This window comes from Bombina bombina, chromosome 4 (genome assembly GCF_027579735.1).
Source record: "Bombina bombina isolate aBomBom1 chromosome 4, aBomBom1.pri, whole genome shotgun sequence".
Classification (NCBI taxonomy): Eukaryota; Metazoa; Chordata; class Amphibia; order Anura; family Bombinatoridae; genus Bombina; species Bombina bombina.
In genome coordinates, this window is record NC_069502.1 from 1074447150 (window position 1) to 1074462775 (window position 15626).

The following is a 15626-nucleotide window of genomic DNA, read 5'->3' on the forward strand; positions in this document are numbered from 1 at the left end:
TGAAGAACAAAATTGCATAGGAGCTGCAATTTGTGCATCTAAACATAATAAGCATGAAAAACGTTTTCCTCAGAAACGTTATGAAGTAAAGCCATATTACTGCTGCGACACAAAAAGGCACTACTTCCTGGTACACTGAGTACTAGAAATAATCATTTTTTTTCAAACCTGACAGTGTAAAATGTTGCATCGTTTTATTTTAAAGCAAAGGGGAAATGAATAAGCTGCTGAAATAGCCTTACTTTCAGTTTAAACTTGTATTGTTTTATCAAGTAAATATGTGTCAGAAAATAAAGCCTAATAAAAACAGTTTACCCTTTCTTTTTAAAAGAGTTTAAATGTTAGTCTAACACATGCTACAGTGCCTGCTTCATGCCCCATGGTAACCCATGCAACAGGATTATCTATGTCCCAATAAATAAGCAGTGTTTTTAATTTGTTAAGTGCATGGTCTCCCCAACTGGAAGAAAAAGCACTTACCTGCTCTGCTGTCCGGCATGTAGACAGTGACAAGGTATGAGAAGACACAGTTCCTCACAGAGACCTTTGAAAAAGAAAGAACAGAGTAGCCAACTCTGGCTTTCTAAACTAGGGCAGCAATTGTTAGGAAAACACAGTAAGTACCTCTTTACAAGTTCCTAACTGCTTTAAAGCCACCACTACCCGTTTGCAAGTAATGACGTGGAATACGGCTATACCCCAAAACTTGCTTGTAGATGAAATCAAAATTCTTCTTCAGACACCTAAACTTCACCTCCTCCATGCACCAAAGGCAAAGAGAATGACTGGGGGTTGTGGGTAAGGGAGTGATACTTAGCAGTTTAACTGTGGTGCTTTTTGCCTCATCCTGCTGGCCAGGAGTGATATTCCCTACAGTAATTACTTAAGCCGTGGACTCACCATATCTTAGGAAAGAAAAGGTTCAAACATTACTAGGACCATTTTGTTAATAAACAAAACTCACCTGTATATGGCCACTATAGTAATACTTAAAGGAACAGTCTACACCAAAATTGTTATTGTTTAAAAAGATAGATAATCCCTTTATTACCCATTCCCCATCTTTGCACAACCAACATTATTATATTAATATACTTACTTAATATACAGACAGCCTTTTATCACATTGTTTTTTATTAGCTTTTCACAACAAGAGACTGCTAATTCATGTGAGCCTTATAGATAACATTGTGCAAGTCTATAGATAATAAATAGTCATGTGATCAGGGGGCTTTCAAAAGAGGCTTAGATACAAGGTAATCACAGAGGTAAAAAGTATATTAATATAACTATATTGGCTGTACAAAACTGGGGAATGGATAATAAAGGGATCATCTATCTTTTTAAACAATAACAATTCTTGAGTAGACTGTCCCTAATAGTCCATTGCAATCATTTGACCCAGTCACAAATCTTTATTTAATCATAGAATCACTCACACAGAAAACCAGTTGTCAGCATATTTTCAAAATACATCAATCTTTGTTTTATGGTAGTCACATAAGTAATGCCCACGGGCCATGCTTCTATATGAATAAGGAGAGTGGGTTTGTGCCCCACTGACTGTATCTGTGATTAAGAATTTTGCTAAGAGAACAAATAAAATGAACTGATGTTGAGATTAATACTAGTGGCAGGGTATTATCAATTGCTACTATTTTATTTGTATGTTGATTTCTTATTGGGAAAAGCTCAATATACTGATGCAACTTCTAGTGGTAGGGTACCACCAACTGCTACTATATTACATTTAAAACATTTTATTTTGAAGAAGTGCTTATTCAAAGGATATTTAAGTAGGGTATATTTGTATGTTGAACAAATGCATAATAAATAGACAATGTAATAGCCATTATTCAGAATTTCAAATAATATGTTTTTTTCTCAATTAAAGGGATACTAAGCCCACTTTTTTTTCTTTCATGATTCAGATAGAGCATGCAATTTTAAGCAACTTTCTAATATACTCCTATTATCAATTTTTTTTGTTCTCTTGCTATCTGTATTTAAAAAGCAGGAATGTAAAGGTTAGGAGCCGGCCCATTTTAGGTTCATCACCCTGGATAGCGCTTGCTTATTGGTGGCTACATTTAATGCAACAGTTTGCAACCCAGGTTTTGAACCAAAAATGGGCTGGCTTTTAAGCTTTACATTCCTGCATTTTAAATAAAGATATCAAGAGAACAAAGAAAAAAATTCATAATAGGAGTAAATAAGAAAGTAGCTTAAATTGCATGCTATGTCTGAATCGTTTAAGAAATAGATTTGGGTTTAGTATCCCTTTAACAAATGTATATGTTTTTACAGATGGGTAAACAAAGTGACTTGTCAACTTCTTGGCCTGTTGAAGGCAAAAAAAAAAAAAAAAAAAGCTGTACAAGATTGACTTGAAAATTAATCCATAAAACATTTGAATAATTTAAAACATCCCACTATTTTGATTTAAAAAAAGGTATAACTTAGTTCATTTTCTTGTGTGTAGTCTTTTATGAACAAAATTTGAATGGTCATATTTGAATATTCGGTATTCTAATATTACATAATAGAATCATTAGACCAACAGTGTTAAGCAATAACTATGAAGGTAGTTGTGAATACTTTACATTCCAATGTTCTTCACATAGAAGAAAAATATAATTTATGCTTACCTGATAAATTATTTTCTTTCCTGGCATGGAGAGTCCATAAATCCATTCAATTACTAGTGGGATTTCAACTCCTGGCCACCAGGTGGAGGCAAAGAACACCCCAGCAATGCTTCAAGTATCCTCCCACTTCCCACAATCCCCAGTCATTAAGACGAGGAATGCCTGAGGTTTAGAAAATTACAAAAAGCCGTCTTGAAATAAGGGGCGGGGCGTGGACTCTTCATGCCACAAAAAAAAAGGATTTATTAGGAAAGAATAAATTATTTTTTCTTTCCAATGGCATGGAGAGTCCACAAATATATTCAATTACTAGTGGGAACCAATACCAAAGCTAGAGTCTACAGAATGGAAGGGATACACAAGACAGGCATCCCCGCTTGAAGAACTTTCCTCACAAAGGAAGCCGAAGTTGAGGCAAAAACATAAAATTTGGAAAATTTGGAAAAAGTATGCAAAGATGACCAAGTGGCCACCTTGCAAATCAGTTCCACAGAAGCATAATTTTTAAAGGCCCAAGAGGAAGCGACAGCCCTAGTGGAGTGAGCCATAATTTTCTCTGGAGGCTGCTGTCCAGCTGTCTCATAAGCTAATCGAAAAACACATCTCAACCAGAAAGAGAGAGTAGAAGAAGTTGCCTTCTGACCCCTCCGTTTACCAGAAAAGACAACAAAAAGAGCAGAAGATTGACAAAAAAATTTCGTAGCCTGCAAATAGAACTTTAAAGCATGCACAACATCCAGATTGTGCAACATCCACTCCTTCTTAGAGGAAGGACTAGGAAAAAACAGCAATTTCTTGGTTAATATTGTGTTCCGAAACCATCTTAGGTAGGAATCCTAATTTAGTACGGTGGACCACCTTATTCGCATGAAAAATAAGATAAGGAGAATCACACTGTAGGGCCGAAAGCTCAGAAACTCTATGGGTAGAGGAGATTGCCAGCAGAAACAAAACCTTCCAGGACAATAACTTAACATCAATAGAATGCATAGGCTCAAATGGAGCCTGCTGCAGAACCTTGAGAACCAGATTAAGACTCCAAGGAGGAGCAATTGACCTAAACACAGGCCTGATTCTAACCAAAGCCTGGACAAAAAATTGAAATCTATTAAAATTGCCAGATGCTTCTGCAAAAGAATCAACAAAGTCGAAATCTGACCCTTTAGGGTACTAACAGTTAAACCCTTCCCCAGGCCCTCCTGAGCAAAGGACATAATACAGGGAATTCTCACCTGACTCCAAGAAAGACCCCTAGATCCGCACCAATGAAGGTATTTACGCCATACCTTATAATAAATCTTGCGAGTAACAGGCTTACAAGCCTGAATCATAGTCTCAATAACCTTCACAGAAAAACCTTGTCTGGACAAGACTAAGCATTTAATCTCAAAGCAGTCAGTTTCAGAGAGACTAATCATGGATAAAGAAAGGGACCCTGAAGTAAAAGATCCTTCCTCAGAAGAAATTTCCACGGGGAAATGATGACATCTTCACTAGGTCCACAAACCAAGTTCTGCAAGGCCATGCTGGAGCTATTAGAAACACCAAAGCCTGCTCCTGTTTGATACGAGCTATCACCCAAGGAAGGAGGGCAACCAGAGGAAACAGATCCCATGGCTTTGCCAGGGCGTCTACCAGAGTTGCCTGAGGATCTCTTGATCTTGCTCCATATTTTGGAAGCTTAGCGTTTAGACAAGATGCCATCAGATCCAGCTCCAGAACTCCCCATTTGAGAGTTGACATTGAGAAAACTTTTGGATGGAGAGCCCATTCTCCTGGATGAAACGTCTGCCTGCTTATATAATCCGCTTCTCAGTTGTCCACCCCTGGGATATGAATGGCAGAGAGATGACAATTGTGAGCTTTGCCTACTGAAGAATCCAAATCACCTCCTTCATAGCTAACAAGCTCCAAGTTCCTCCTTGGTTGATATACGCCACTGAAGTGATGTTGTCCGATTGAAATCTGATAAACCAGACAAAACTTAGTTGAGGCCAAGCTGTTAGTGCATTGAGAATTTCTCTCAATTCTAGGATATTTATAATGAGGACAAACTCCTCCTGAGTCCAAAGTCCCTGAGTACTTAGGGACCCCCAAACTGCTCCCCAACCTAAGAGGCTGGCATCCGTGGTCACAATCTCCCAAGAAGGTCTCAGGAAACAATTGCTTTGAGATAAGACAGAGAAATCCTTGTCTGAGAGTCTAAAACTATCCTGTGAGAGAGATCTGAATGGTCTCTGTTCCATTGACTGAGCATACATAACTGTAGAGGTCTCAGATGGAAGCAAACGGAATAATGTCCATGGATGCCATCATGAGACCAATTACTTCCATGCACACTGCCACTGATGGATAAACAGAGGACTGAAAGGAACGACAGGCCTCCAGAAGCTTGAATTTTCTGACCTCCATCAAAAAAAATATATACTGAGTCTATGATTGTCCCCAGAAAACATACCCTGGCAATTGGCACCAAGGAACTTTTCTCTAGATTCACCTTCCACCTGTGAGAGCGGAAAATGGCTAACAGAGAATCTGTATGGGATCTTTCTAACTGAAAAGAGGGCGCCTGAACCAAAATATCATCCAGGTAAGGAGCCACCGCAATCCCTAGAGGTCTGGCCACAGCCAAAAGAGCCCCTAGAACCTTCGTAAAGATTTGAGGAGCAGTGGTGAGGCCAAAAGGAATGGCTACAAATTGGAAATGTTGATCCAAAAAAACAAACCTCAGGAACTTGAAATGTTCCCTGTGAATAGGCACATGAAGATACGCATCCTTTAGGTCTACAGTGGTCATAAATAAACCCCCCTGAACTAGAGGGAGAATAAAATGAATAGTATCCATTTTGAAGGACGGAATCTTGAGAAACTTGTTGAGAGACTTTGGGGCATATGTATCAAGCTCCGAATAGAGCTTGATGCCCCATGTTTCTGGTGAGCCTGCAGGCTCGCCAGAAACAGCAGTTATGAAGCAGCTGTCACAAAGACCGCTGCTCCATAACCTGTCCGCCTGCTCTGAGCAGGCGGACAGACATTGCCTCAATACAACCCGATCGAGTATGATCGGGTTGATTGACACCCCTCTGCTGGCGGCCTGTTGGCCTCGAGTCTGCAGGTGGCGGCATTGCACCAGCAGCTCTTGTGAGCTGCTGGTACAATGCTAAATACGGCGAGTGTATTGTTCGCCGTATTCAGCGAGATCTGGCGGACCTGATCCGCAGTGTCGGATCAGGTCCACCAGACCTTGATACATATGCCCCTTGGGGTCGAAAATTTCCCTCCTTTTTGGGAACCACAAAAAGATTTGAAACATATCTGTGACTGTGTTCTGCTAGAGGAACTGGGATAATTACTCCCAGAGAAGACAGATCCCTTATGCAGTTTAAGAAAGCCTTTCTCTTTACCTGGTTTACAGATAATCTTGATAATAAAAATCTGTCCCTGGGGGACATGATTTGAATCCTATTTTGTATTCCTGGGAGACTACATCCACTGCCCAAGGATCTAGAATGTGAATCCAAGCCTGCTGAAAGAAGAAAAGCCTGCCCCCTTCCTGATCCAGAACTGGATCGGGGACAGCCCCTTCATGCTGACTTAGAATCAGCGGAAGGCTTTCTGGATTGCTTACCCTTATTCCAGGGCTGGTTAGCTCTCCAAGAAGTCCTTGGCTCACTCAGATTTAGAAGACAATGAAGATTTCTGTCCCTTGAAGTTACGAAAGGAACAAAAATTAGAAGTCTGGTGACTCTTGGGTCTATTCTTCTTATCCTGTGGTAAAAAAACTCCTTTTCCACCAGAAACTATGGAAATGATTTCTGCCAGACCAGGACCAAATAAAGTCTTACCCTTAAAAGGTAGACACAGAAGCTTGGATTTGGAAGTCACATCCGCAGACCAAGACTTTAACCAAAGGGCTCTGTGGGCTCGTATCACAAAGCTAGAAATCTTGGCTCCCAGCCTGACAACTTGCATACTGGTCTCACAGATACAAGTATTAGCCAGCTTTAGAGCCTTGATCCTATCTTGGATCTCTTCTATAGTAGTCTCCTCTGAAATTAGTTCAGACAATGAGTCACACCCAGGGGCGTAACTAACGGTGATGCATAGGTCGCAACTGCGACTGTACCCATGAGGTCTGCCTCTCAGGGGGGGCCCCCAGCTAAGTAACACAGTTCTATTGCGAGTTTTTTTAATTCTTTTTTTTTTTCATTAATTGTTTCAAATCCAACTTCAGCCGCCTGGAACTTCCCAGCTTTGGCGCTCATATTAGCTCCTCCTTTCTGACTGCATGTGTAGTCTCCACAGCGTGACTGCATTTGTAGTCAGTAGTGAGTCTGGGTGCCTGCAGAGCGGCACTGGTAGAGCAGAGCTGAGGGCGGTTAGTCAGTGGCAGCTGAATAAGTCAGCTTTAATTGCAGCTGTTACAGGTAAAGTGAAGCCTGTTTACACAGACACAGTTTAGAAAAGCTAATAGAATGAGGCAAAAAAGAAACTTTATTGAAGCATTTAAAAACGTTCAGAAAGTGCATCACAGAAAATAGCTCAGACAGTGAGCTACAAGTCTACTTTTCTATTTTCCGTGGTGTACTTTCTGAACGTTTTTTAAATGCATCAATAAATACTTTCTTTTTCTTTAAGTCTCTATGTGCTTTTATGCTATTGTGGGAGTATCTGTTTAATGGAGCTAAGGCTCTGCTCTCCTTAAATCACCATAGGATCTGGGCAAACTGTATAGCGCTAGGATTTTTAAAATCCTTTCACCCCTTGCTTATTAGTGCTTGCTATTGCGTAGTGTTTTATGGCAGTGTCTTATAAACTGTTTTTCAAGGATTTTATTGATTTACATTTCCCCCCGGAAATTCTGCTGAACCATGCTGTCCACTAATGCTAAAAAAATGCGCTGCTGTACCAGGTATTTTATGCAAGTTTAGTTTACTGTTAAAAGAGCCATGTAACATCTCTGCATTAACTCTTTTCACCTGCCAGCCATGCTTATGTAGAGATGTTACTCTATTCCTGGACTGAGTCCTCCTCCTCAGATCAGCAGCCGGCTATAGAATTTGCTAAAGTTTGCTGGCATCAGCAAAGACAGCTCCGGAGGTAGATACAGCTCTCTGCAGGAGGGAGGAGGAGGTAACATCCTCGGGAGAGCAGTAAACTGGGGCTGGTGCACCTCTGGGGATTTGTGAGAAATTGCCCTTTTCTAAAAGCTACAAGCTCAACTGAGAACGGTATTTACATGGAACTTGGCTCAATGCTGAATGTGTGTGATTTTGCTGCTCCGGAAACACTGTTTTTGCTCCTGCTTATTCGGTTTGCTTGGCTGCTTTTTTTGTTTATATCATGCTGAACTGCCTTATACTTCAGTGTCACAACTATTTGATATAATTTGATATATATAGCATATATTGGTTGCTTGATATAAGCAAGATGCTGTACAACCATTTATGATGTAGATTCTAATCATACAGGTACATGGTATGTGGTATTAGTCTAGGCATTGTAGGAGTTTTTGTTTTGTTTTGTTATTATAATACTGGTCCTTTTTGTATTATTTTATTTGGGATTCTATGTGTTTTCACACCATTTGTGCCCTTTATAACTGATAGATAATAAATCTGAATTTTAACAGAAAAAACAAGAAAAAAAAACAAAAACCTATCATTGGCTATCATGACATAATCTAGCTGGGTATCATTGCAGATGCTAGGCTTTGCAAAGGTTAATTAAAGGGACATGAAACTCAAAATATTTCTTTCTAGATTCAGATCATGCAGTTTATTTATCAAATTTGCTTCATTCTCTTGGTATCCTTTATTGATGGAGCAATAATGCACTACTGGGAGCTAACTGAATGCATCATATGAGCCAATGACAGACTTATATGTGCTGCCACCAATAAGCAGTTATCCCTAGTAGTGCATTGCTACTTCTGAGCCTACCTTAGAATACTTTTCAACAAAGGATACAAAGCTAACAAAGCCAAATACATAACAAAAGTAAGATTAAAAAGTGTTAAAATTTAATACAATATGAATCATAAAATAAATATATTTGGATTTCATGTCCCTTTAAACACACACACATTTTATATATATATATATGTGTGTGTGTTTGTGAGTGAGTTTGTGTGCATATACTGTATGCACGGACTGTACTAATACCTAAGCTAATGCCAGTCTCACATCATACCGGTGAGGGGGGCCCTTCATAAATTCTTGCACCGGGGCCCTGGGGTTTCTAGTTACGCCTCTGGTCACACCAATAAGAGGCTGCACCAGCAACTGTTGCAATGCTAGCAACTGGTTGCCACTGCAAACCCTGATGAAGAAACATCTTTCTTAAATAACCCTCTAGTTTCTTATCTATAGGGTCTCTAAAAGAGGAACTAAGGTAGATATAGTGCCCTCTACTCTAGGAACAGTGAACCACAGATCTCGCACTGAATCAGCCACAGGAAACAACTTTTTAAACACATGAGACGGGTTAAAAGGAACACCCAGCTTCTCCCTGAGATATAATGTCAGACATGCGATCTGGAAAAGGAAAAACCTTCACAGATTTGGGTTTGACATAAAAAACTCTATTCAGTTTATTATTTTTTTTGGGAGCCTCTGCAATTGTTTCAGAGTCATCCAAAGTAGCTAAAACCTCCTTCAAAAGTAAACGGAGATGCTCCACTTTAAATCTAAAATTAAACTCCTCAGAATCTACTGTACTAGGAACCGCAGATTCCGAATCAGAGATCTCGCACTCAGAAGCTGCAGAGGAATGATCTTTGCTAGATAACTAGAAAGATTACCCAAATCATACTTGGCGGAATCAGTACCCATAGAAATGTTCTTAGATTTCCTCTTCCTTTTACCAGAACTAGGTAAAGCACTAAGGGCTGCAGAAAATGCAGAAGTTAACTGTGCAGCAAAATCTTTAGGCAAACAAACACTCCCAAAGACTGACTGAGAGGAACCGCAGGGCACTACATGTGAATATGTAAAAGACTGGGACAAGTTAGAAGAAGGCTGAGACAACCCCTGAACAGCATTATCCTGAAAAAAAGAAGGCTCAGATAAGGAATCCTTATCCTTAGATAATAAAACTTTATTAAGGCAAAGGGAACAAAATGGCACAGGAGGTATAACCTGGGCATCTGCACAATAAAGACATTTATCAAATGACAGAGAAAGCTTGGGATCGGTATCCATAGTAAATAAAATAGCTCTTTATTTCCCTTTTACTATAAATTCTGTATAAAAAAATAGAATAAAAAACTTTAGGCATAGATATCAAATAATAATTAAAACCGGCACTTCTACACCCCAGCCACACTGGAGAGACTCAGGAATCCAATCCACACCAGTAGATAAATCCTGTTCAAACTGCAGATCTTAGTAAGCTGCCAACATCAGAGAGAAGCGACAGGCAGAAAAAATGATCTGATGCCAGAAACTCCACTCTGTCCTCTTGAAAATCCGGCTTCTGAACAGCCGGCTAGAAACAAACCGTTCAGCACTCAGGAAGTAACTGAGCGGTCACATGATCACAAATCCAAAAGGTAGATGCAGTAAAAAGAACCACCAACAACTTCCTTAAAGAGATATTACCCAAATAAAATCAAAGGTAAACTTCTGCAAACAAATCCCCATAGCCAAAATCAAAAAAGCCTTCACATGACAGAACAGTGCCCTGAACTGCTGCCCAATAAATCCCCAATCTTTAAAAGGGATATTCAGTCCCATAAGGATCCACCTTGTCCTCTAAATATTTTTTTGTTTTTAAACAAGGAACTCCTAAGAGTTGCATCCTTCTCCCCTAGAAGGTAAAAGCACTTACCTGTGGATCGGCTGTAGGGCAGGTACAGCAAATAGGTGTAACAGAATCCTCACTGACATAGACCTGTAGATAAAGAAAAAACAGAGTAACCAACCCTGATTTTTTATATAGGGGTAGCAAAAATGTTGGAAGGTAAGCAAAGACTACCTTGCCTTCTTCCAACTGCTAAAAGCCACCATTAATCTTACTAAAGAGAATTACATGGACACAGCATAAACTCAATCCTTGCTTGCAGGGAAAGGTACCCATTAAAGGATTAACAACTTGATTTCTTCAGACACCTTCTTTACACATCACCTACAATGTTACACAGGCAAAGAGTGACTGGGGATTGTGGGAAGTGGGAGGATACTTGAAGCTTTTCTGGGGTGTTCTTTGCCTCCACCTGGTGGCCAGGAGTTGAATTCCAACTAGTAACTGAATGGATTTGTGGACTCTCCCCGCCATTGGAAATAAATGTATATTACAAAGTTTTTATAACTACACATAATTAAACATTTTATATTACAATCTCATACTATTTTATATCACTTCACCAAATATGCCTTAATATTATTTTTCCAAAGACTAAAATAAATAAATGAAATACAATTATAGACTGTAATAGAACAGCACTTATTTTTACAAAACTTAAAAAAAATATTATATGAGCCCTGAGCAACTTTTTAACCAGCCTCTATTGGTTGCTGACAGGAAAAGTTAATGCCTTAATGATCACCTGAGAGCATTTGAAACATGATATTGTTTATTTGAATGATAGCGTCCACCCATTTATAGTATTTTATTGCTTATTTCTAGCATTTAAAAGACAATAATAATCATTAGAGACACCTGATGCTCTATGACACCAGCACTGTAAGGTCTTTGGAGATAATCAGAAGATAAAATTACGTAGATCAGTAAGGCCAGATTACAAGTGGAGCACTAAATATCGATTTTGTTAAATCGATATTTGCGCTACACTGAGTAATACCGGCGCACGCTAATATAAGCTGACAGCTGGTATTAATATAAGTTGACAGCTGGTAATATAAGTTGATTGCAATGAGAAGCATTGCATCACGAGAGCGCATTTCCATAGGCTCAAATGGGAGCTTCGTTCTCGCACAGAACCTCGCACAGCATAGAGGGCAAGTAAATTGTAAATGTATATGATTATATACATATATATTTATTTGTTTATAAGTGTTTATACACATATTAACACATAAACATATATGTATATAAGCATATATATGTATAAATTTACAGGGAACACACAGTTACCATAGACCGAAATATAAAGTCACTTTTCAGTGCCGTTTTTTTCTAACACCCCACAAAAAAACTGCTTTTTGCAGTTATTTTATAAAAAAATAAAGATGCTACTATCTTTATTTTTTAATAAAGTATATCACAATTGATTTTGGGGAAGTTTGGTGAAGTTTGGTGGACATTTAAAAGATTAGCCAGAGATCTGTTCTATGGTTTATTTTATAAGCTCTAATTGCTATCTGAAGCTCGTGGTAGCAATAACCAGCCACTTGTTATAGCTGATTATTTATTGTGTGACTGCAAACAGGCAAATTGCGGGTGGGCGGGCGTTAAATTAGTGCTCCACTTGTAATCTAGCCCAAAATGTGAGATGGCACTGAAAGGATGATGAATTATAATTAGTTGAATATGTAAAGAATATGTAAAGAGTTTGGGCTAGATTACGATTAGAGCGGTAATTACCGTTCCTGTTCGCATGCTACCACCTCTAGACTTCTCCTCTTTGCGCGAGTCAGGTAGCGCTCATATTACAAGTTGAAAGTAAATGGTTATTGTTTGAATGCTAACTGGACTCACGCAAAGAAGAGAACTTAGAATATTGTGATCGCGTTTACGTATTCTCCCTTTGACTTCAATGGAGAGAGAAAAGTGGAAAAAAAACCACCCATACTTGCATGCTAAACCGAATCATCATAAGACCCCTACTCTAATAATGCCTAAAGCGCCACATAGCCCCCCCGCAAAGTCCCCACTACACTATTGACCCCTAAACCACAACCCCCACATCGCAAAGTAACCTATACTGTTAACAACTAAACCGCCATGCACATATCTCAAAGTAATCTACACTGTTAACCCCTAAACCATCACCCCCGACATTGCAAAGTAACCCACACTATTAACCCTTAAACTGCCACACAACCCCACCACAAAGTAACCCACTAACATTGAAACCCCCTAACCTAACACCACCTAAGTTACCCCAAAATAGACTAACCTTACCTTCTAAAAAAAATAAAAAAATAACTTAAAAAAAAATAAAAACATATTAAAAATTTAAAAAAAAAAACATAATTTATGTAAGAACTTACCTGATAAATTCATTTCTTTCATATTGTCAAGAGTCCATGAGCTAGTGACGTATCCTACCAGGAGGGGAAAAGTTTTCCAAACCTCAAAATGCCTATAAATACACCCCTCACCACACCCACAATTCAGTTAAATGAATAGCCAAGTAGTGGGGTGATAAAAAAAGGAGTAAAAAGCATCAGAAAAGGAATTTGGAAATAATTGTGCTTTATACAAAAAAAATCATAACCACCATAAAAAGGGTGTGTCTCATGGACTCTTGCCAATTACATGAAAGAAAACATAATTTATGTAAGAACTTACCTGATAAATTAATTTCTTTCATATTGGCAAGAGTCCATGAGACCCGCCCTTTTTATGGTGGTTATGATTTTTGTATAAAACACAATTATTTCCAAATTCCTTTTTTTGATGCTTTTTACTCCTTTCTTTATCACCCCACTACTAATAAATGGCTGTTATTATTTTTATCCTCCCTCTCTAGTGACTCCACAGAAGAGTCACTAGAGAGGGAGGGATAAAAATAATAACAACCATTTTCCGCTGAACAAATTAATCCACAACCCAAAATATAAGTTTATTCTCATAAATGAAAAGAAAAAACTTAAACATAAGCAAAGGAATCAAACTGAAACAGCTGCCTGAAGAACTTTTCTACCAAAAACTGCTTCCGAGGAAGCAAATACATCAAAACGGTAGAATTTAGTAAATATATGCAAAGAAGACCAAGTTGCTGCTTTGCAAATCTGATCAACTGAAGCTTGATTCTTAAAAGCCCATGAAGTGGAGACTGATCTAGTAGAATGAGCTGTAATTCTCTGAGGCCTGACCCGACTCCAAATAAGCCTGATGAATCAAAAGCTTTAACCAAGATGCCAAGGAAATGGCAGAAGCCTTCTGACCTTTCCTAGAACCAGAAAAGACAACAAATAGACTAGAAGTCTTCCTGAAATCTTTAGTAGCTTCAACATAATATTTCAAAGCTCTTACAACATCCAAAGAATGTAAGAATTCTTAGGATTAGGACACAAAGAAGGAACAACAATTTCTCTATTAATGTTGTTAAATTCACAACCTTAGGTAGAAATTTAAATGAAGTCCGCAAAACTGCCTTATCCTGATGGAAAATCAGAAAAGGAGATTCACAAGAAAGAGCAGATACTTCGGAAACTCTTCTAGCAGAAGAGATTGCCAAAAGAAACAACACTTTCCAAGATAGTAGTTTAATGTCCAAAGAATGCATAGGCTCAAAAGGAAGAGCCTGTAAAGCCTTCAAAACCAAATTAAGACTCCAAGGAGGAGAGATTGATTTAATGACAGGCTTGATACAGACCAAAGCCTGTACAAAACAGTGAATATCAGGAAGCTTAGCAATCTTTCTGTAAAATAAAACAGAAAGAGCATAGATTTGTCCCTTCAAGGAAATTGCAAACAAACCTTTATCCAAACCATCCTGAAGAAACTGTAAAATTCTAGGAATTCTAAAAGAATGCCAGGAGAATTTATGAGAAGAGCACCATGAAATATAAGTCTTCCAAACTCGATAATAAATCTTCCTAGAAACATATTTACAAGCCTGTAACATAGTATTAATCACTTAGTCAGAGAAACCTCTATGACTAAGCACTAGGCGTTTAATTTCCATACCTTCAAATTTAATGATTTGAGATCCTGATGGAAAAACGAACTTTGGGACAGAAGGTCTGGTCTTAAAGGAAGTGGCCAAGGTTGGCAACTAGACATCCGAACAAGATCTGCATACCAAAACATGTTATGCCATGCTGGAGCTACCAGCAGCACAAACAATTGTTCCATGATGATCTTGGAAATCACTCTTGGAAGAAGAACTAGAGGCGGAAAGATATAAGCAGGTTGGTAACACCAAGGAACTGCTAACGCATCCACCGCCTTCACCTGAGGATCCCTGGACCTGGACAGGTACCTGGGAAGTTTCTTGTTTAGATGGGAAGCCATCAGATCTATTTCTGGAAGACCCCACATCTGAATAATCTGAAAAAACACATCTGGATGGAGCGACCACTTCCCCAGATGTTAAGTCTGATGGCTGAGATAATCTGCTTCCCAATTGTCTACACCTGGGATATGAACCGCAGAAATTAGATAGAAGCTGGATTCCACCCAAGAAAATATCCAAGATACTTCTTTCATAGCTTGGGGACTGTGAGTCCCACCCTAATGATTGACATATGCCACCATTGTGATATTGTCTGTCTGAAAACAAATGAACAGTTCTCTCTTCAACAGAGGCCAAACCTGAAGAGCCCTGAAAATAGCACAGAGTTCTAAAATATTGATTGGTAACCTCGCCTCATGAGATTTCCAAACCCCTTGTGCTGTCAGAGATCCCAGACAGCTCCCCAACCTGAAAGACTTGCATCTGTTGTGATCACGGTCCAGGTTGGATGAACAAAAGAGGCCCCTTGAACTATACGGTGGTGATCTAACCACCAAGTCAGAGATAGTCGAACATTGGGATTTAAGGATATTAATTGTGATAGCTTTGTATAATCCCTGCACCATTGATTCAGCATACAAAGCTGGATAGGTCTTATTTGAAAATGAGCAAAGGGGATTGTGCCCGATGCTGCAGTCATGAGACCTAAAACTTCCATGCACATAGCTTCCGAAGGGAATGATTGAGACTGAAGGTTCCGACAAGCTGAAACCAATTTTAATCGTCTCTTGTCTGTTAGAGACAGAGTCATGGACACTGAATCTATCTGGAAACCTAAAAAGGTGACCCTTGTCTGAGGAATCCAGGAACTTTTTGGTAAATTGATCCTC